This window comes from Dendrobates tinctorius, unplaced genomic scaffold (assembly GCF_039654945.1).
Source record: "Dendrobates tinctorius isolate UK_male_01 unplaced genomic scaffold, ASM3965494v1 ptg000060l, whole genome shotgun sequence".
Taxonomy (NCBI): domain Eukaryota; kingdom Metazoa; phylum Chordata; class Amphibia; order Anura; family Dendrobatidae; genus Dendrobates; species Dendrobates tinctorius.
Window position 1 is genome coordinate 61,473,886 of NW_027361728.1, and position 22,232 is coordinate 61,496,117.

The window sequence follows — 22,232 nt, forward strand, 5'->3', positions numbered from 1 at the left end:
AGGGGACAATCACTCTTTCACACAGTGCCCTGTAGGTTTGGATTTCTTTTTGTTCTTTAATACTAAAGACCTTCATTTAAAAACTGCATTTTGTGTTTACTTGTGTTATCTTTGTCTAATGTTCAAATTTGTTTGGAGATCTGAAATATTTAAATGTGACAAACATGCAAAAGAATAGCAAATCAGGAAGGGGGCAAACACTTTTTCACACCACTGAATGTGCCCTCCAATACACATCACCGAGCTGACAAATAAAGGTAGATCAACATCACGAAGCAAACACTGACCTCAGGGAGACCAGTCAAAGAAAACTCTGCGGCAGCCGGCAAAGGCGCTCAATCACAGTGAAATCCTAGGTGCATTGCTCCCTGGGAAATACAAATATGCAAATAAAGTCTGTGGAGCCTCATTTAAGAGTCTCAAACACGGGACTAGCCAGATCTTCCTCCAGGGAAGGACCCAGCCAAGGGGTGGATCCTTTCGGAAACCACCATTACCACCATATTAAGTGGCCCTTTAAGTCAATATCCAGCTCTTTACGAGTTTACAGATATGACAAGGGAAATACCAAGGCCAGGTATCCATCCACAGACAGTTGTTTCGGGGTGTTGCCCCTCATGAGTGTGGAGTAGGATTCTGGCTAGGTGGGAGCAATGCCTAGTAGACCAACATCACAAAACAATCACTGACCTCAGGGAGACCAGTCAAAGAAAACACTGCGGCAGCCGGCAAAGGTGCTCAATCACAGTGAAATCCTAGGTGCATTGCTCCCTGGGAAATACGAATATGCAAATAAAGTCTGTGGAGCCTCATTTAAGAGTCTCAAACACGGGACTAGCCAGATCTTCCTCCAGGAAAGGACCCAGCCAAGCCATAATCATACTCCACACTGATGAGGGGCAACACCCCAAAACAGCTGTCTGTGGATGGATACCTAGCCTTGGTATTTCCCTTGTCATATCTGTAAACTCGTAAAGAGCTGGATATTGACTTAAAGGGCAACTTAATATGGTGGTAATGGTGGTTTCCGAAAGGAGCCACCCCTTGGCTGGGTCCTTCCCTGGAGGAAGATCTGGCTAGTCCCGTGTTTGAGACTCTTAAATGAGGCTCCACAGTTATTTGCAAATCAAGGTAGATAGCATGTATTCTTGTTGGAACCAAAATAGCCCTGTGAAGGATCTTTAGAGAAGTTTCCATTAAAGTGAAATGCTGACTTCCCATGCTAGCAGCAGTGTACAGTCACCTTTAATTTTCTTTACATATTTCTTTTCCTACTGTATATTTCCTTCCAGTTGTAACATGTAAATGAGTTTGGTATTTGATGGGTGTGCTATTCAAACAGATGCAAATGGATAAAAAAATGCCCTTTTAGTTGTCATCAATCCGCCCTTTTATGATGATTTGTTTGAAGGCGGTGCTAGAAGCTGTGGGGTGGCGCAGGAGTCACTCACTGCTTCTATCTCTACCCTGTGATGATGTCTTCTTTCACAAAAGCTATGACTGTGGTGGAGTTAGAAGCAGAGTGCTGGCGCTGCACTTACCTTTCCCACAGCATCCATCACCCAGGATCCAGTTTGTCTTCAGAGGGGGCAGCAATGCAAGAAACTAGTAATTGCAGCACTGCCCCCTGTGACATCCTGTCCTATGAGGGGCAATGGACGATGCGGGGAGTGAGTTTACCATCATCCTCCTTTGACTTCACGTTTGAGGCTCCTCTCACACAAAACATCACAGGAAGTACAGTAAAAAAAAGCACATTTAGAGATTATGTAGATAGGGAAAAGTGTTGGGTGTTGTGTAATAAAGCTCACAACAAAAGTGGTTAGGGTGTAAAGATAGATAGTTAGAAAATACACTTTAGGTTCCCGGACAATCCCTTTAGGACTTCTACCGGGAGGTGAGGGGAGAGGAGCTTATAAGTTGTATTGAAGGTAACCATGGTCATCAGCTTGTCATGTAAAAATAAATCTTTAAAGGGTTGTTCAATACTTAAAAAGTCCTCAATAAATACCTATATTTACCTGTCTCCTGTAACGGTCTGTTTGAGACTTCTCTCAAATTAAATGTCACAGGATGTAACTGTGACGTCTGTCGGCAGATCTGGGCTGCAGTAGGGACAGCACCCCGAGAAACCCAGAGACCCTTAACCCCTATACAGGGATCTGGAATTGTAGCAAGGCCAAGGGGGTGGCTGTCTAGCGGAGCAGTGCGCCAGAGCAGGACGGTCGCCAATAGGGAAGAAAACAGGGATCCAAAAACGTAGTCAGAAACTGGGCGAGCAGCGGTAAAAGTACAAAAATGGCAGGCAGTAGCAGAGTCAACAGTCCAGGCCAAGGTCACAAAACGGGAGGGCGGTAAAAGTACAAAAACGGCAGGCAGTAGCAGAGTAGAATATCCAGGCCAAGGTCACAAACTGGGAGAATAGCAGAGGTATAAAATCGTCAGGCAGTAGAGGGGTCAAATATCCAGGCTGAGGTCAGAGTCAAACAATAGCAAATCACACAGTAGCACATAGGGGAACCAAGAAAATATCCGGCAGCTTGCAAGACCAGTCCGAAGGTATTTGAGGGATCAGGTCAATCCTCACAGGCTCCAGGACTGATGATGTCATCAGGACCGCCCCCAGGACCAGGCCAGATGGCAATGCACCAACCCCTCCATGACCGACAGAGGAACGGAGCCTGCTTTCATCAGATGCCTGCGCAAGAGCCCCTTCTCTGTCGCCACCATCACTCGGGGCAAACCACAGCGCCTCCCAGTGGTCGAGGCAGGAACAGCAGGCCCCGAGTCTGATGGCGATGTGACAGTCCGGCGCCTCCTAGTGGCCGAGGCCAGGACAGCAAGTCCCGAGTCTGACGGCGACGTGACAGTCTGGTGTCTCCTAGTGGCCGAGGCCGGGACAGCAGGCCCCGAGTCTGACGGCGACGTGACAGTAACATATCACAAATTTCTAAAGGCCTTTATAGGTATTGGTCCACCCCTTTAAGCACCAAAAATCTCTGAGCATTCAACCGCACAAAGTGGTGAGGATCAGCTGCTGGTGGGTAGTCAGGGTTATAGAGTATAAGGTTGATAAAAGTGCTGCCCTGATCATTGCAATGAATATATGTGCCTCTAGGAGTATGTGCACACGTTGCAGATTTTGAAGCGTTTCCGCAACATTTTTGGATGCGCGGTATTTCACTGTTGCCATGCGTGCTGGGTTATGGTCACCATTCTTTCTGTGTTTATTGTGATTGATCTAGGCTGCTGTGCACACACACAGCAGCCCTGTCCTGCCCCAGCTCAGTTTGATTGTGCACCTCTGTCTGGGCCTGTATCACCCTTCATCTGTGGAGCTGGTGAGACACTGTGGAGGTGAGACCTGAGATGTCTATGTCCGGACCTGGTCAACCTTTATCTACGCTCGCCTTTTCTGGCTCCGTGGGAGTGATTCAGAAACACTTCAGGTACAGTTTGCATTTAATGTGGTCTTGTTTTTAATACATTTAGGAGGCCATAATGGCACAGCGAATATAAAAAACGTAGAGTAGGACTGCCCCATATGAGAATGCCTTGGCATGGCGGGGTGGCTCAAATAATTGATCATTTTTTTGCAAAATGTCTCATTTTGAAATACAGTTAGAAATCAATATGTGCATATTCACTTTATGAAATGCGTTCTGACCATAAGCAGCGCTGACTTCTCCCCCCCTTTTTTTAGTTATTGCATCAAATCTGCAGTGCAGAGTGCACATAATGTTGATCAATGGGAAATTCAAAAACGCTGTGCATATGCTGCGGAAAAAACGCATGGATTCGCAGCGTTTTATTTTCCGCAGCATGTCAATTCTTTGTGCGGAACTGCAGCATTTCTGCACCCATTGACCTGCATTGAGTCAGGCACATCCGCAGCAAACCTGCAGATGTAAAAAAGATTTTTCGGTTTTGCTGCGGATGTGGGTGTGAGAAATGCTGCGGACCGGGAGGAGTGAAGTGTGTGGGCGGAGTGTGGGTGGAGAATGTGTGCATGTCTGTGTGCGGGGCGGGGTCTGCGTGTAGTGTGTGTGCCGGTGTCTGCGTGAATCTGTGTGCAGGGTCGGCGGGGTTGTGTGAGGGGTTGGCGAGGCTGTGCGGGGTTGGCGGAGCTGTATGCGGGGTCGGCGGGGCTGTGTGTGGTGTCGGCGGAGGTCAGAGGGGCTGTGTGCGGGGTCGGTGGGGCTGTGTGTGGTGTCGATGGAGCTGTTTGTGTGTGTGTATGCAGGCATCGTCGGATGGGACTACAAGTCCCATCCGGCTATGCCTGCTACAGTGACAGTGAGTGACACATTAGCCAATGATGGGACAATAGTAGTCCCATCATCCAGCTAATGTGTTGAATGTAAAAAAAAAAACACATACACACATATAGTTCATACTCACCATCTATGATTAATCCCCGAATCCCTCGCTCACCTGCAAAAAAAAATCAAAATAATAAAACAACAATATACTCATTGTGTCCACCATAATCCAATTAATACGATTGTTCCATGACGATCTCCCATGGAGAGCTGTCCCATCAGCTGATGCGACCACTCTCCAGGGGCTCCAGTGATACAATGATGGAGATAATCCTCCGCATTGTATCCCTCCGCTGCCAACAGGTCACTTGAGTTCACCTGTCACTTTGCGGCACTACAGAATGAGAATTCTGATAAAAATGAACAAAACCTGGTTTAGCCCCGACTTTTCCACACCTCCAGGGAACAGCAGTGCATAAAGTATTTGTAATCTTCAACATTAATGCCCTCCAGTTGCTGCCTTCAACAGTGTATGGATGGCCCACCTTATATTTGTTTCTTGCTTTCCATTGTGTGCAGAGCCTTTAGGAGTTTAGAAGTACCACAACTACACTTTCTTAATATTTGAATGAGGCACTCCAGTTGGTGTGTATGGTTGACCCTGCTTGTAATTTTTGGCTGGCATTGCATTGTGTGCAAAGCTTTTATGAGTGTAGGAGTACCACAACTACACTTTGTTCACAATATTTGAATGAGGCACTATAGTTAGTGCCTTCAAAGGTGTATGGATGACCCAGCTTGTAATTTTTGTCAGTCTTTGCACTGTGTGTAGAGCTTTTTGAGTGTAGGAGTACAAATATTATACTTTGTTCATAATATTTGAATGAGGCACTACAGTTGGTGCCATCAAAGGGGTATTGATAACCCTGTTTGTAATTTTTGGCAGGCTTTGCACTTAGTGCACAGCCTTTATGAGTCTAGGAGTACCACTACATGACAATTTGAACAGCATGTGTATAAGGCCCTCCTTTATTTCGAATACAGGATGTATCTGAGTCCCTCTTCCACCACATGTTTGACAGTTCTTGCTTCCTTCATAAATTACACTGACATTTCCATTTTTTTTATAAAAATTACAATTTTGGTTTACTTAAATTATTATTTTTCAATCCTTTTTAAATTTTGCCTTATATTCAAATCATTATACAGGAAATAATGTATATTTTTTATTATGTATTGCTTATATAGCACCACCATCATATTTTACAGCTCTTTACATACATTATTATTACTGTCCCCAATGAGGCTCACAATCTATTTTCCCTATCAGTATGTCTTGGAGAGTGAGAGGAAACCGGAGAACCCAGAGGAAACCGTCGCAAACACGGGGAGAACATACCAACTCTTTGCAGACGTTGCCCTCAATGGGATTTGAACCAAGGACCAAAGCACTGCAAAGCTGCAGTGGCAACCACTGTACTACGCATCTTTATTTTTATTTCCTCTTTCATTTTGAATGTTTTATTGTCAGTCCTTAAAGAGGAGTAAAAGTACAATACAACCATTGTTCTCAGTAGTGATCTGGGAGTCAGATATGCTCACATGTGTCTTCCCCATGCTGTTCAGCTTTTTTCCATCAATTCCATAATTTTCATGCTCGAATTTCCCAGTGACTCCCATTATACTCGTTACTCGAAACGAACATGCGAATATTAAGAATTGCTCTGTTCACGTAACGAGCAGCCTAGCATTTTAGTGCTCTCTCATCCCTAATAAACATCTCAAAAGTGGCACAACTGTTAATTATATACGATACGATACACTTTATTGATCCCGAGGGAAATTATGGTATCACAGCAGCGTTACAAACAGCATTCCAAACATTGCAACATTACAAACAGCATTACATAAAGTAATTCCTAGACACAGATCTTTCACATGACAAACCACATTACGTAACAAGCAAAATTGTGTAAGTGCAGGTACTTAAATCTTACAACTCTGATCATTGCTATTAGTGCACCAGCCATTGGTCGTTGATGTCTTGACTGTCGCCAATCGATATTTCTTCTACAATCTGGCAAGTTATCTTTTATCTCCTCTGCTCTCTGCAGGGAAAAAGAACCTGTCCCAAAATATACAACGTACCAATTGAGAATCCTGTTTTGCCCCTAGCAGAAGGAAGTGCATCTGGTCCACAAACATATGCCCAACTTTTTCTTGGCACCAGGCAGGTACGGACTGGGGCTGAAATTCACCCCTGGCTTTTGAAATCACACTGGCCCATGTTGTCCTCGTCCCCATGAACCAGATGGGATATATTACTAATATTACCCTGGATGGAGGAAAGGAAGATTTTCTACAAGACCATAATTTCTAATGATACCTGTGGCCTGCTGGGGTAAGTGATGGAGTCAGCAACTTTGTGCTCCATCACAACTCTTAACAGTATGGATGTCTTGAGAACACTGATTCTGTTAAGAATGTAGCAGCCAAGCGGCCCACAACCAGACAGGCCCTTCTGGCATTTGCCAGAATTGCCAGATGGCCAGTCCGGCCCTGGCACTAAGCCTGGAGTTCAGATAAATACGGAGCCCATAATCTTAAGGCATTCTCAAATGTGAACTTTGATCCCAGGCACCCTGTGTTCTGAGCACAATACAAGTATTACAAATACAGACTTAAAGGTTCAGTGTCTGAAATAAACATGAATACACAAGAAGGTACAAAACGTATAATTTATCAAATGCTTTATAGTCATCTTGGTCCCATTATTCACAAACAAAGCAGATTTTTTGAAGGATCAGTATGCAATAAAAATATTTTTGGCATTATGCAAACACACATGGCTTAACATAGGTTGGCAAATGTCACCAGTTCATTAGCTATCACAGTTCAAGGACACATTTGTTAGAAGGGGACTGTACTTTCTCATTAAACCAAACCCTGACTTTAGAATTTATATGTAAATTGAGACTTAACGAAATTTAAAAATTCGCTTGAAATAGGCTTTAGGTGAAATAATGCACCTTTGGATTAAAAGTAACCTTTGAATTTGCATCTACTATATAAACGTTCTTTTTAATTATCGTCTATTGATTTGTTTGTTCTTTTTCTATGACCACAAGCGCACCATAAGCCCGATTAACTGTAACTGTCATTTATTCTGTTTTTAAGTCAGAAATGAAAGTTGAAATTTGCGTTCGAGCAATGGCTTTCCAATACTGTTGAAATAAATAAGATCAAAACAAGCAATCAAAAAGAATACGAGCACAAATATTACAATCGCAACAAGTGTTCCGGCTTAGATTTGGCTATGCAATGGAATCAGACACATGTTTTGATAAGGTTTTTACAAGTAACTTCAAAGGCTGAAAACTCTGCTAATATAACAAAAAGCGCAAGAAAAACAAAGTGAAATGATTGCTTGGCACCCAAATCATCTCCATCCATCTTAGTAAAAAGAACATGAAACTTTTCCTTTACTTAGAACGATGTCTTTCAGCCAAAACAAAAATGAGCTTCAGGAATATATTATAATAAAACATCAGGATTTATTATACTCCAAGTAGTTATTTGTTCATATATTTACTGTTTTTCTTGTATAGTAATACAGATTACAGAATCTTCACAGGATCTAATTTCTCCATAAATCAACAGCAAAACCTATATATTTTATTCAATGATGCAGGACAATATATGTATTTTTACCAGATGTCATTTTACTGCATTTCGTGCCTTTGCGGTATGCACACTCAAAAGTGAGAATGCTTTAGAATTAATAAGACTTGCTTTCTTTCTACCCAACCAATACAATTTTGTTCACGATAGAGCTAGGCTACGGAAAGGGCACACTTTAAACTTGTGCACCTTGTGCTTTGTAAATGAATTGTACATTACAACAGTATAGCAGTGTCAATATCAGTTCACTTTGTGTTCCATCTCCCCCACATAAAAGCTAGTGCCTATCAATAAAAATTCATTGAAAATTGAGCATATGGATGTGGTGGTAAGACCAAATATTTCACAAATGTTACAAAATAAAATCATGGTGTTACAGACTCTTAAATAATATTGAGAATTGTTCAAGAATTCGAAGGACTGGGAAGAAAAAAAGGGGAAGAATAAGTTTTATTTCTGAAGCTTTGCTGGTATGGGCAAACAAACCCACAATAAAAGACCAAATGAAAGTCATTTAACTCTTTGAGAACTCTACAGAAAGAAGATTAAAGGAGCTGTCCAATCACTAAATGCTGTTCCAGTGCTGCCACTCCACTGTTACCCTGAACTTTGTTGACACAGCTATAGATATAATGTCACGTTGACAGCTTGTGAAGTTGTGACCATCACCAGTCAACCACTGGACTCAGCAGTATTGTGTCATCAACGTTGTCATCACTGTTGAGACCAGTGATTGGCTGCAGCAGTAACATGCGCAGATGGGATGTCACTGCTATAGCCATGTCATCAAAGACCAGTGGAGCAGTGCACAGTGCATAAAGCTAATTTTGTTATTTTTATGTGGGGCACAATTAAGATTGTATGATATTTAAAAGTAGGCAATCCCATCAAGGCTAGGTGTACATCATGTAGCTTTTGATGAACCTTTTCTTTTAGCCAAAACAAGCACTTCATACTTCCCATACTTCCTCCATTTTAGGTTTGAGTCTTGATCTGGTCATACAGAATGCATCAAAAACTAAAGTGAATTTGCTGTCTGAGTCTGGCCTAAATAAGTAGATTTTCCAATACACCTACTCATGCCACAGCAATTCAATATGTCATAAACCCTAGATACCAGACCTGGAATGGTGACCAATGAAACACCAGAGCCAGCAGTATATATATGCACATGAACAGTAGATGTATAATCAGTCCAAGACTTGCAGCAAGCAAATTGTTAAAGAAAGTTGTAGTAGAGTTGTATGCTATTATCAGAAAGATGGTCTTTGGCAGGGATGACGGCAGCAGTGATGAACAGGAAAACTGTGTTGTTTCTTATAGAGAAGGTACACACTACTGTGGTTGAATTTGTAGTGTGAAGAGAACCAGTGAACAGTTTTGTTAACTGCAGGTCTGAACCATTAAGTAAATCCAGAGAGTTGAGAAACAAACATAAATTTGCTGAAGAGATGATTGTGAGCTGGGAGAAATGGATGGTGAGGCAAACTCCAACAGCACATGTTAACTGAATACAAAGCTCAAGGAATATATTGAAACACAAAGTTTTCTGAGGTACCTTTAAAAAGCCTTGAATAATGTCATAAGAATTTTCTGGACTACTTGAGAAACCCAATGTGGACCTGAGTAAAGAAAGCTGCTATATAAGAAGATAGCAGGGCTCAGCACCAAACCAGAGATAGGTGAGTAGCAATATGGTTGTCTGCGATGAACCCCTTTTTAAAGTTTAAACATTTTTAAAGTTTGAAGGTTAAGGTCACTATATAATAAATGTCCTAACATACCATAAAGTGTTATTTTTCTTTACATTTAATGTGTTAATGTGTCTGTTTATTAGCCCAGCTCTTTACTGGAAGCTCCCTTAGTGCACATGGAATAGACATGTAAACGATTGACAATGGAGATCCCCCCATGTAAGATAGCTCCAGTCACATGACCTACCTATGTGACCGCTTCCCTGACGTTTCCTTGTTGAATCCTCTTTTACTCTGAATAGTGGTACCACTTATGGATACTACGTATCCATTGTTAGACTAAATTAACAGGTCATGAATTAACATCCTGGAAAAGGGTCCCCATATATGGAGGGGCACAGGAGCTGAGCCTTTTTTTTTCATGCGACTGATGCTGATTGTTTTACATAACCGTAACATGGCACCCTCATAAAAGTGCAGCAAAATCTGCACTGTAATATGGTTCTATTTCCTTTCTGAGCATTGTAGTTTTTGACAACATATGGGGTATCGGTGAAACTCAGAAGAAATTACACAACAAACTTTGGGTCCATTTTCGCCTTTTGCCCTTGTGAAAATACAAAATTTGTAGCTAAAAAAGATTTTTGGGAAAAATGTATTTTTTTTATTTTCACGGCTTAATGTTATAAACTTCTGTGAAGCACCTGGGGGTTCAAGGTGCTCAATACACATCTAAATAAGATCCCAACGGGGTCTAGTTTCCAAAATGGCATCATTTGTGGGGGGTTTCCACTGTTTACACACATTAGAGGCTCTTCAAACGCGACACAGCGTCCGCTAATTATTCCATCAAATTTTGCATTGAAAAAGTCAAATGCGCTCCTTCCTTTCCAAGCCCTGCCATGCGCGCAAACACTAGTATTCCCCCACATATAGGGTATCGGCATATTCATTAGAAATTGCACAACAAATTGTATGAAGAAATTTCTCAAGTTACCTTTATGAAAATGCAAAATATAGAGCTAAAAAAGATTTATTTTGGAAAAATTAGATTTTTTTATTTCCACGGCGCTACGTTATAAACGTCTGTGAAGCACCTGTGGGTTCAAGGTGCTCAATACATATCTAGATAAGTTCCCTAAGGAGTATAGTTTCCAAAATGGTTTCACTTGAGGGGGGTTTCCACTGTTTAGGCACATCAGGGGCTCTCCAAACATGACATGGCATCCGCTAATTATTCCAGCAATTTTTGCATTCAATAAGTCAAATGGTGCTCCTTTCCTTCCAAACCCTGCCATGCACCCAAACAGTTGTTTTCCTCCTCATATTGGGTATCTGTGCACCCTAAAGAAATTGCACAGCAAACTGTATGGAGCAATTTCTCCTGTGACCCTTATGAAAATGCTAAATTTGGAGCTAAAAAAGATTTAGCTAGGAAAATGTGATTTTTTTTTATTTTCACGGCTTAACGATATAAACTTCTGTGAAGCACCTGTGAGCTGAACTTGCTCAATACGCATCTAGATAAGCTACCTAAGGGGTCTAGTTTCCAAAATGGTGTCACTTGTTGGGGGTTTCCACTGTTTAGGTGCATCAGGGGATCTACAAACATAACATGGCGTCCGCTCTCAATTCCATTTAATTTAATTAATTATGCCAGCAAATTTTACATTCAAAAAGTGAAATAGCGCTCCTTCCCTTCCGAGCCCTGCCGCATTCCCAAACAGTAGATTTCTACCACATATAGGGTATCGGCATGCTCAGGAGAAATTGCACAACAAATTGTATGGTCCATTTTCTCCTATTACCTTTGCGAAAGTAAAAAAAAATAAGTCTAAAGGAAAATATTTGTGAAAGAAAAATAAATGTTTATTTTTTTCCTTCCACATTCCAAAAATTCTAGTGAAGCACCTGAAGGGTTAATAGACTTCTTGAATGTGGTTTTGAGCACCTTGAGGGGTGCAGTTTTTAGAATAGTGCCACTTTTGGGTATTTTCTATCATATTGGCCCCTCAAAATGACTTCAAATGTGAGGTGGTCCTTAATTAAATGGTTTTGCAAATTTTGTTGTAAAAATAAGAAATCACTGGTCAACTTTTAACCCTTAGAACTTCCTAACCAAAAAATTATTCTTCTAAAATTGTGCTGATGTAAATGATTTATTAAGTATTTTGTGCAATATGTCTCTCTAAATTAAGGGCATAAAATTAAAAGTTTGAAATTAAAAGTTTGAAAATTGCAAAATTTTCTCCAAATTTCCATTTTTTTCACAAATAAATGCAAGTCATATCAAAGAAATTTTACCACTATCATAAAGTACAATATGTCACGAGAAAACTTTCTCAGAATCAGTGGGATCCACTAAAGCGTTCCAGAGATATGAACTCATAAAGTGACACTGGTCAGAATTGTAAAAATTGGCCTGGTCAGGAAGGTGAAAACAGGCTTCGGAGTGAAGGGGTTAAGGGGGTTGTCTAATAGGTCAGCATCAGATCGGTGAGGGTCTGACATCTGGCACCTTCAAGGGTCAGATAGTATCAGCTCTGGCATCAGCCAGATACAGGGCTGCCAGTAGGAATTTCGGGGCCCCATACTGGCAAAATTTTCAGGGCCCCATTGAGATTCTGCCCAGTCTCCACCCCAGCCCTGCCCTCCACCCCTCGAACTGTCCACAGTTCCACTGGTCTCTCTTGGAAAAACTCCACAAATACCACCGCACCATGTCCAGACCACATATTACCATCACATATTGACCTATACAGCCACACCATGCCCAGACCACATGTTACCACCACATGGTGACTGAATAATACAATACTGATCATTAATGAAAAAGCATAATATTATCACCATAAGTGCCATTATACACAGGAGATCTGTACTTAGTATGCAGTATCTGTGTACAGGTAATACAGTGATCACTGGTGACATTCTGCACAGGACCTCTGTATGTAGTGCCAGTGTACAGATAATACAGTTATCGCTTGTTATATTGTACACAGGAACTCTGTATATAGTGTACAGTGTCAGTGCACAGGTTATACAGTGATCACTGGTGACATTGTGCAAAGGCACTCTGTATATAGTGTATAGTGTCAGTGTACAGGTAACACACTGACTCACCAATGACGTGTCTAGGTGAAGTCCTTTATCTTCGCTTTTCATTTTTCATCCAGCACAGGACCGCCATCACGTCTTCCAGCCAGGGCTCGTCTATGCAGGAAATAACACAGTTATCTAGAGCTCCACTTGCAGAACACATTACTTACTTTTTTACCAACTTCTACACTACACCAGATGAAAAAAAAAGGTGACATAGTGTCGCTCTGTACAGTTACAGGACCTTCCCCCATTTAAAACAGTATCCTCAAAAAAGTAAAATAAATACATCACTGCAGTAATAATATCTCTTAATTATCCCCTATGGTAATAATATCCCCCATCCTAGCCCCTGTGTGTCTCATTCCTGGCTCCAGCCATATTTTCTCTCTTCCTGCCCTCATGAGTATCCATTATGCTCCCATATGATCTCCCAATCCTGCTCCATCTGTCTACATCGTATCCTTCCTGCTGCCCCATGTGCCCCATGTGTCTCCCATCCTGCCCCCTGTGTCTCCCATCCTGCCCCCTCCTGTATCTCACATTCTGCCCCTTCTGTGTCTCACTGTCACATTCTGCCCCCGTGTCTCATATTCTGCCCTCATATCCATTCTGCCCCCTCATGTATCTCACTGTCACATTCTGCCCCGTGTCTCACATTCTGCCCCTGTGTCTCACATTCTGCCCCTCCTGTGTCTCACTGTCACATTCTGCACCCATATCCATCCTGCCCCTCCTGTGTCTCACTGTCTGTCACATTCTGCCCTGTATCCATTCTGCCCCTCCTGTGTCTCACTGTCACATTCTGCCCCCATGTCTCATATTCTGCCCCCATATCCATTCTGCCCCCTCATGTATCTCACTGTCACATTCTGCCCCGTGTCTCACATTCTGCCCCTGTGTCTCACATTCTGCCCCTCCTGTGTCTCACTGTCACATTCTGCACCCATATCCATTCTGCCCCTCCTGTGTCTCACTGTCTGTCACATTCTGCCCTGTATCCATTCTGCCCCTCCTGTGTCTCACTGTCACATTCTGCCCCCATGTCCATTCTGCCCCATCCCCATGTCTCACATTCTGTCCCATGTCCATTCTGCTCCGTGTCTCACATTCTGCCTCCGTGTCTCAGATTCTGCCCCATGTACATTCTGCCCCCTGCTTGCCCTGGGGTCCTGTGGCAGTGGGAATGCTGCAGTGTGGGCACCCCCCTGGGTCCTTTGTTCGTGGATGCTGCCTGTGGCTGGCTGTGCTGGGCCCCCCCTGGCCCCTGCCTGCCCTGGGGCCCTGTGGCTGTGGTGGGAATGCTGCAGACAGTGCAGCTGGCTGCGCTGGGCCCCCCCTGGCCCCTGCCTGACCTGGGGCCCTGTGGCTGTGGTGGGAATGCTGCAGACAGTGCGGCTGGCTGCACTGGGCCCCCCTGGCCCCTGCCTGCCCTGAGGCCCTGTGGCTGTGGTGGGAATGTTGCAGTGCAGCTGGCTTCGCTGAGCCCCCCTGCCCTGAGACTACTCACCTGCTCGCTCGCCTGCCGCCACGTCCGGTCTGCTGCGCATGCCGCCTCTTCTCTCCTGATGTCCGCCACCCACCACCCACCACCCGTCCACCGCTCCCAGCCACGTGGCACGCACACCGCACGCCACTGCTCGCTCTGCTCCGGAATGAGAAAGTGGAGCAGAGCTGCAGAGTAGCATGTGATGGGTGACGTCACAAGAGGTTTGCTGGACCCATAATGCACTGGGGCAGGCCGTAGCTTAAAGCTACAGTGCTTGCCCATTTCCTTTTGCCAGGCAGGCCTGGGGCATTGTTAATAAAAGCACTTGCTGCCTGAACAAATCATCAGGGGGCCTGAGTGCACGGATCAGGCTGCCAGCGTGCTCAGGCGGCAGGCCCCCCGATTCACCATGCCCCATACACCAGTAAGGGCTGTAATGCCCTGATGGTGGCCCTGGCCAGATACAAGCAATGTATGGAGTGGAACACTGCAGCTAAGTACATTGTTTAACAGCCACTGCAAGAACTGCAGTTTATCTCTTATTAATTCTCTTCGCTGTTGAATGCAGCAGTTTATCTCACATATCAAGGTAATGTATCCTTATCTAATGTTAACTAACTGAAGAAAATATAAACCTAAGACGTACTTGTATGGAAATAGTAGACTTTTTATGTTAATTTAATCTTATCTCATCCGCAAGGAACAAGAAGTCCACAAGTGTCATTGCATGACACACAGACTCCAGGCCTTTTTTTCTGCATTATTGGTGCGTTATATTGAAGTACTAGGTTAATCAAATGCATTATTTTCCAGTGGTATTCATTTGGAACTAGTTATATTTTCCTTTGCTTTTTGATATCGGGTTCCAATGTTGCTTTTTTAATTGATCTCCATAACCCACAGTTTAGTTGCTTAAATATGCTGCCTTGGGTCCACCCAATGACGTCTGCTGTCCATTATTCTGCATTCAACAGTGAGGTGGAAAACATGTCTCACTTTTTTCCATCTTAACGTTTTCACCTCCTAGAGCAAAGTATATTAAACAAGGAAGTAGCAATTTACTAAAATGTGATTTTCACTTTTGAGGAAGATGATTATATAATAGTAACAATACAATTCTTTGGCCTGATTCATCAGAGCTTTAATGTCAGAATTCAGGCCTGAAAAGCTTTGAAATATTGCAATATTTTGTCAAAATGCAAGACTGTAATAACATTTTGGAACTTATGGCAGTGGGCAGAGCTGGGATGGGACATGGCATGGCAATCCCTGCTCGTGAAATTCATGAAGCGTGGTAGCGCTTACTACAGTCTCCGGCTATAGTATGATTTGTGCCAAGGTGCCCACAAAGGTAAGCGCCACTTGTCAAAATAATCTGATTAAAAGGCATGCACCTTATAAAGAGGTTGTTTTATCCAAATTGTTAAGTCTGCATTCATCACCGAATCCTGAATTAGCATGCACACGTTCCCTATTTGTGACTTGCTGCATTTGTTTACCCACTAACTTCACTAAAGTCAGTAAAAAACTCAAAAGACGCAGATATAATATTTTCTGCTCATTTGCTATATTTGTAGCATTTGTACTTAAAAAAAATATGTGTTTTAATAAAAAGAAAGTGATATGATAATAATAATAATAATAATCTTTATTTATATAGCGCCAACATATTCCGCAGCGCTTTACAGTTTACCAGTTTACCAGTCCTTCTGGTGACATATGATGTCACCAGAAGGAAGAGGAAGCTCCACCCTTTTGTGCAGATGTGTGATGGGTATATGGGCATGGGACTATGGGATGGAGGATGTGTGATGGGTATATGGGCACTCGACTATGGGATGGAGGATATGTATGATGGGTATATGGGCATGGGGCTATGGGATGGAGAATATGTATGATGGGTATATGGGCATGGGACTATGGGATGGAGAATATGTATGATGGGTATATGGGCATGGGACTATGGGATGGAGGATAATTATAATTTGCGATAACTAACCACAGTTAGGTACTATGCCCGGGCAGCGCCGGGCTCTTCAGCTAGTATATAATATATATGTACTTGAAACATACACTTGATATATATACTTGAGATATATATATATATTATATATATAGCAAATATAATTGTACATATTATAGGATGCACATTATAAAATTGCACCCTTTAGTGAATTGCATATGGAGTTTATTGTATGGCTTTGTATGAAGCTAATAAGTGAATGAATGAAAAAAAATACATTCGGTCTCCCACATTTTTTTAACCAGCAAAGTGAAGGCAGACAGCTGTGAGCTGATATTATCTTTCTGTGTTGGCAGCAGATTATTCAGGATACTCTCCAAGCATGTGACAACAGAGCTTCTTCATTCAGAAACAAACAGGAACAGTATAAGATAAACTTAATAGATCAGGAATAAATCATTTGTGTGTATCTGTGCAGCATCAACAGCAGGCTGCTTCTCTCATACACAGACACAGGAAAACAGGAAATACAGTTACATGCTATCCCTGTGTGAGCCTCTGGAGAGCTTTTTTTTATTTTTCTTCTAACTTTATAAGCAGCATACAAATCTAGCAACTAAACACTCATAGACAGGAATGGAGTTGTTGCACCAAACATATTCACACATTCTGGGAAGATCAATTGTTATTGGCCCCTTCCCAACCTAAAAATATGAACCCACAGCTGCCCCATATTTGGCACATCACATTAGATGCGCCAAGTCTGGCTCTTCGCCTTGGCTCTTCCCGATACCTTGGTGCGGTGTCAATCGGAATAACGGTATTTGGGTTGATGTCAGTTGTGAAGTGTCCAAAAACACATCTCTCATCAAGCCTCAGTGCTTGTAATGGAGATGTATCAGACACCCTCATTACTAACCCAGTAATAAAAAGGAAAAACACACAAAAAAATACTTTTTTTAAAATAAACACTCCCTGACACTTTCACCACCAGCGTAAAGTATAGTGGCATACAAAAATATTATAAAGAGGTCATTTCTGTGGAAGTAAAATTGTATAAACAATTATATGTATGAGGAAAACCCGCACAATATATATTATTATCATCACAGTTCAACTCCTAATATAAGATGAAAGAAATGAAGTTGAAGAAACCTTCTAAAGCAATATAAAGTACATAATGACACCAAAAGAACAGTGTATCCACCAAAGATCACATTACTTCACTGCTTTTTTGTATTAACGCATGATCAGTGGTGGATATGCCACTATTTTAGTCTAAGGTGGATACTGTGCTCCCAGTTTGGGTTAGGTGTGGAATTGTGTTATACTATCTTCATGCGTTATAGTTTTCTTTTGATGTTTTAAATGCCCTATTTCTTTTGCTGAACTTGCACTTCCATTGAAATAGATCTAGCTGTATACACTGTATATATGTTGCACCAGTTTTCCTCCCACCTATATCTGTTTATACAATTGTACTTACACAGTAATTCTTTATAACATTGTTGCAAGCCTCCATATATTATCCTGCATCATGTTCTCTTGCCAGTATTATATGTTTTAATGGAATTATGTAATTTAATCATGATTGAATAATGTATTATATACATTGGTGGGGTCTCCTTGCTCTATAGGACTGTATTTTTGAGTAGACTCAATATTAATATTGGCCTTCTTGTTTGGTTTATGAGCTGTAATATAGTGGCATCCAGTTATGGTGACTTTCCGTGACTGTCTCACACAGGAGAGGGTTATCCCTCTGAAGGGAAGGCCTTAGTGCATCATTTAATGCAATTAATTCTACTTCATCTGTAATAACATATGTGTTAGCTGGTCAGAATTTATTAGTTCCTAAGCAAAAAAAATTTAATAGTGCATTTTTTCAACGTCATGGCTGATGTAAAGCCTGCAAATATGTAGGGAAAACAATAAAAAGAGAAGAGCATTATGTCTTTTTTAATGATAAATGACAGTTCTCAGGACAGCAATATCCGCAGACGCAGACTAAATGGAAGCACATCTGAAGGGAATTGGGAAAATCTGTTTTCTTTTTTTGTGGATTACCTTTAGGACATCAAAGCAAAAGATGTGACAATTGTTCCAGGGGTGAAAATAAAAAAAATGAGCAACTTAAACTTAATTCATTAAAGATCTGGGCCTAAACTCTGAAAATATTAAATGGAGTATCAAATAGGAAATAGGAAGAAAAAGGGGCAAATGAACACAATAGAATAGAAAAGTATTAATACTTACATAGATGATTGGAAGTTATCATACTCAGGATCAAATGGGGTTGTTAACAACTGCAGACACCGCTCTACAGAAAAAGTATGTATGTACAGAGGGTACGGAAAGTATTCAGACCCCTTTAAATTTTTCACTCTTTGTTTCATTGCAGCCATTTGGTAAACTCAAAAAAGTTCATTTTTTCTCATTAATGTACACTCTGCACCCCATCTTAAATGAAAAAAACAGAAATGTAGAAATTTTTGCAAATTTATTAAAAAAAAACTGAATTATCACATGGTCATAAGTATTCAGACCCTTTGTGCAGACACTCATATTTAAGTCACATGCTGTCCATTTCATTGTGATCCTCCTTGAGATGGTTCTACTCATTCATTGGAGTCCAGCTGTGTTTAGTTTAAGCTGATAGGACTTGATTTGGAACAGCACACACCTGTCTATATATGACCTCACAGCTCACATTGCATCTCAGACCAAAAGAGAATCATAAGGTCAAAGGAACTGGTGAAGGAGCTCAGAGAGAGAAAGGTGGCAAGGCATGCATCTGCCCAAGGTTACAAAACAATTTCTGCAGTAGACAATGTTCCTAAGAGCATATTGGCCACCATAATCCTTAAATGGAAGAAGTTTGGGACCACCAGAAGTCTTCCTAGACCTGGCCGTCCAGCCAAACTTGAGCAATTATGGGAGAAGAGCCTTGGTGAGAGATGTAAAGAAGAACCCTAAGATCACTGTGGCTGAGCTCCACAGATGCAGTAGGGAGATGTGTGGCACCCCCAGGAGTATGGTCACCACAGTCGCATTGCCTTCCTCCTAGGGAGAGTGATGTCATGCCTGGAAGCAATGAAGGGTCTCTCTGGCAGTTAACCATAACATACAACACAGTTCCCACTAAAGGCCAGCAGAGGGAGTTCTGAACCAATACTAAGGGGAAGAGCTTCTGTCTGGGGGCCAGGAGGGGATATTAGTCAGTTAATGTGAGGAGGGCGTCATGTGCAGACATGGAGAAGAAGAGCTGGGGAGATTGAGGAAAGTGGAGAGCTCAGTCCCAGTGATAGCGCATGATCTGGAGCCTGGTCTCCAAGGGTGTATGGATACTAATGGTCCTGCACCAGAAACCAGAGGAATAGGAAGCTGTAAATGCCCTATTCCCACATAATCCTCAGAGGCACAACAGCGACGGGTGAGCCAAGAGAGATAAAAGGCTACGGCTGTCTGCCATGCGAGTGGAGTTTGGATAACATCAGAAAGGAGGAACTCCAGTGTAACTCAATACTGGGAGTACTTCATAGAGAGCGCTAGTAAGGAAACTGCACAACCCATCTGCCAGAGTGATTCCTGATTTGCTTCCTGGCTAACCAGCTCCTGTGCCATCTGTACTCAGGACCCTGGACTGCATTTGCCAAGTAAAGGTAAAGAAACTGCAACCTATTGTGTCCTTGCCTTTTTGTTGCAACCTCCCCGGCACTGCTACATCTCTGTGCCTGACACTGCACCTTCCTTCCCAACACCCACCTACACTGCCCTGGGACTACAGCCCTGCCTGTGGAGGGCTATAACATCATTGCTGCACTACACCATCTGTCCCAGAGGATCTGTCTGAAGCGTCGGCTTAACATTTGTCGAACACCACAGGTGGCGTCACGAATAATCTATTCATAAACTTTATTCCATCACTTCACTCCCTTACATGGACGCCCAGGGCCACGGACTGGGTCACCGCTACTGTGACACTTCCCAGTGAAATACCGGCACGGTACCGAGTACTCCACTGCCCTGGCGGGCGATCCAGATGGGAGAAAGTTCCACAAAGTCAACTTTCACTGCAGCCCTCCACCAGTTGGGCCTTTATGGCAGAGTGGCCCGACGGAAGCCTCTCCTCAATTCTAGACATAGGAAAGTCCGCATACAGTTTGCTAAAAAATACATGAAGGACTCCCAGACTTTGAGAAATAAGATTCTCTGGTCTGATGAGGCGAAGATAGAACTTTTTGGTGATAATTCTAAGCGGTATGTGTGGAGAAAGCCAGGCACTGCTCATCACCTGCCCAATACAATCCCAACAGTAAAACATGTTGGTGGCAGCATCATGCTATGGGGGTGTTTTTCAGCTGCAGGGACAGGACGAAAGGGTTGCAATTGAAGGAAACATGAATGCGGCCAAGTACAGAGATATCCTGGATGAAAACCTCTTCCAGAGTGCTCTGGACCTCAGACTTGGCTGAAGGTTCATCTTCCAACAAGACAATGACCCTAAGCACACAGCTAAAATAACAAAGGAGTGGCTTCAGAACAACTCTGTGACCATTCTTGACTGGCCCAGCCAGAACCCTGACCTAAACCCAATTAAGCATCTCTGGAGAGACCTGAAAATGGCTGTCCTCCATCATTCACCATCCAACCTGATGGAACTGGAGAGTATCTGCAAGGAAGAATAGCAGAGGATCCTCAAATCCAGGTGTGAAAAACTTGTTGCATCATTCCCAAGAAGACTCGTGACTGTACTATCTCAAAAGGGTGCTTCTACTCAATACTGAGCAAAGGGTCTGAATAATTATGACTATGTGATATTTCAGTTTTTGTTTTTTAATAAATTTGCAAAAATTTCTACATTTCTGTTTTTTTCAGACAAGATGGGGACAAAGTGTACATTAATGAGAAAAAAATGAACATTTTTGAATTTACCAAATGGCTGCAATGAAGCAAAGAGTGAAAAAAGTAAATGGGTCTGAATACTTTCCGTACCCACTGTATATAAGAAGCCATCTAGTCGAAAGAAGACCGCTAGCAACATTTCTAATGGATAATAAAAAAAGTAATAAAGCAAAAAAGTAAAAATTCAGGTGAAATCCCCACAAAATGTGCAGAAAATCCGCAGTAAATCTGCACTAAATTCGCAAGTAAAATGCAGGTCACTTTACCTGTGGATTCAGCCCCATCCACGCAGAAAAATCCGCAGCCAAATCCGCAACGTGTGCACATACCCTAAGCAATACAAATGTGTGTACTGTGAACAAAGTGCTGGAGAATCTAAGTAAAAATAACCTAACATGGTAAACCACAAAAATCAGAAAAAAATGAAGAAATGATAAAAACTAACCTAGGACAGTGAACTGAAGGAAAATCATTTACTATTGGAATATGTTTGGTGCAACAACTCTATTCCTGTCTATGAGTGTTTAGTTGTTAGAGTTGTATGCTGTTTATAAAGTTAGAACAAAAAAAACTCCCAGAGGCTCACACAGAGTGAGCATGTGACTATATTTCTTGTTTCCCTGTGTCTGTATATGAGAGAAGCAGCCCGCTGTAGATGCTGCACAGATAGAGACACACAAATTATGTATTCCTGATCTATTAAGCTTATACCTATATTGTTCCTGTTTGATCTTGAATAAAGAAGCTAATACTAGTACATATTAAAAAAAAATATTTATTTATCAATTAAATTCATCATGAGGAATCTCAGGAAAAAGGAAAAATGATAAAGTGCAGTCCTTCCATTAAAATGATGGAGCCTTGAGTCCTCAATACCGAATACACCAGGAAAGGCTACACGTAGAATGACACAAAATCTGGAAAGTATATGAAAAATGAATAACAAACAGGACAAAATTAAAATCAAAATGAAAAAAATAGTAAAATAATAAAAACATAAAAATAACAAAATAATAAGTAGTGAAAAAAATACAAAGTTTGTAAAAAAAAAATGGTGCAATTTTTAGCGTTAACTTTTTTTGGAATCTGGGGCCAGGTGAGGATTTTTTTTTTGCACCCCGTGCTGTCCTTTTTATTGA

At 42.0% G+C, this 22,232-nt stretch overlaps 1 long non-coding RNA gene across 1 annotated transcript in view; it reads right to left on the bottom strand.

Annotated features, from left to right (window-relative positions):
- LOC141092777 (uncharacterized) overlaps positions 1 to 22,232 on the bottom strand; it is a 159,831-nt gene that overhangs the window by 24,424 nt on the left and 113,175 nt on the right. The window contains exon 2 of the long non-coding RNA XR_012232910.1: positions 4,402 to 4,434. This is a non-coding gene — a long non-coding RNA (uncharacterized lncRNA). The remainder of the gene's footprint in view (positions 1 to 4,401; positions 4,435 to 22,232) is intronic.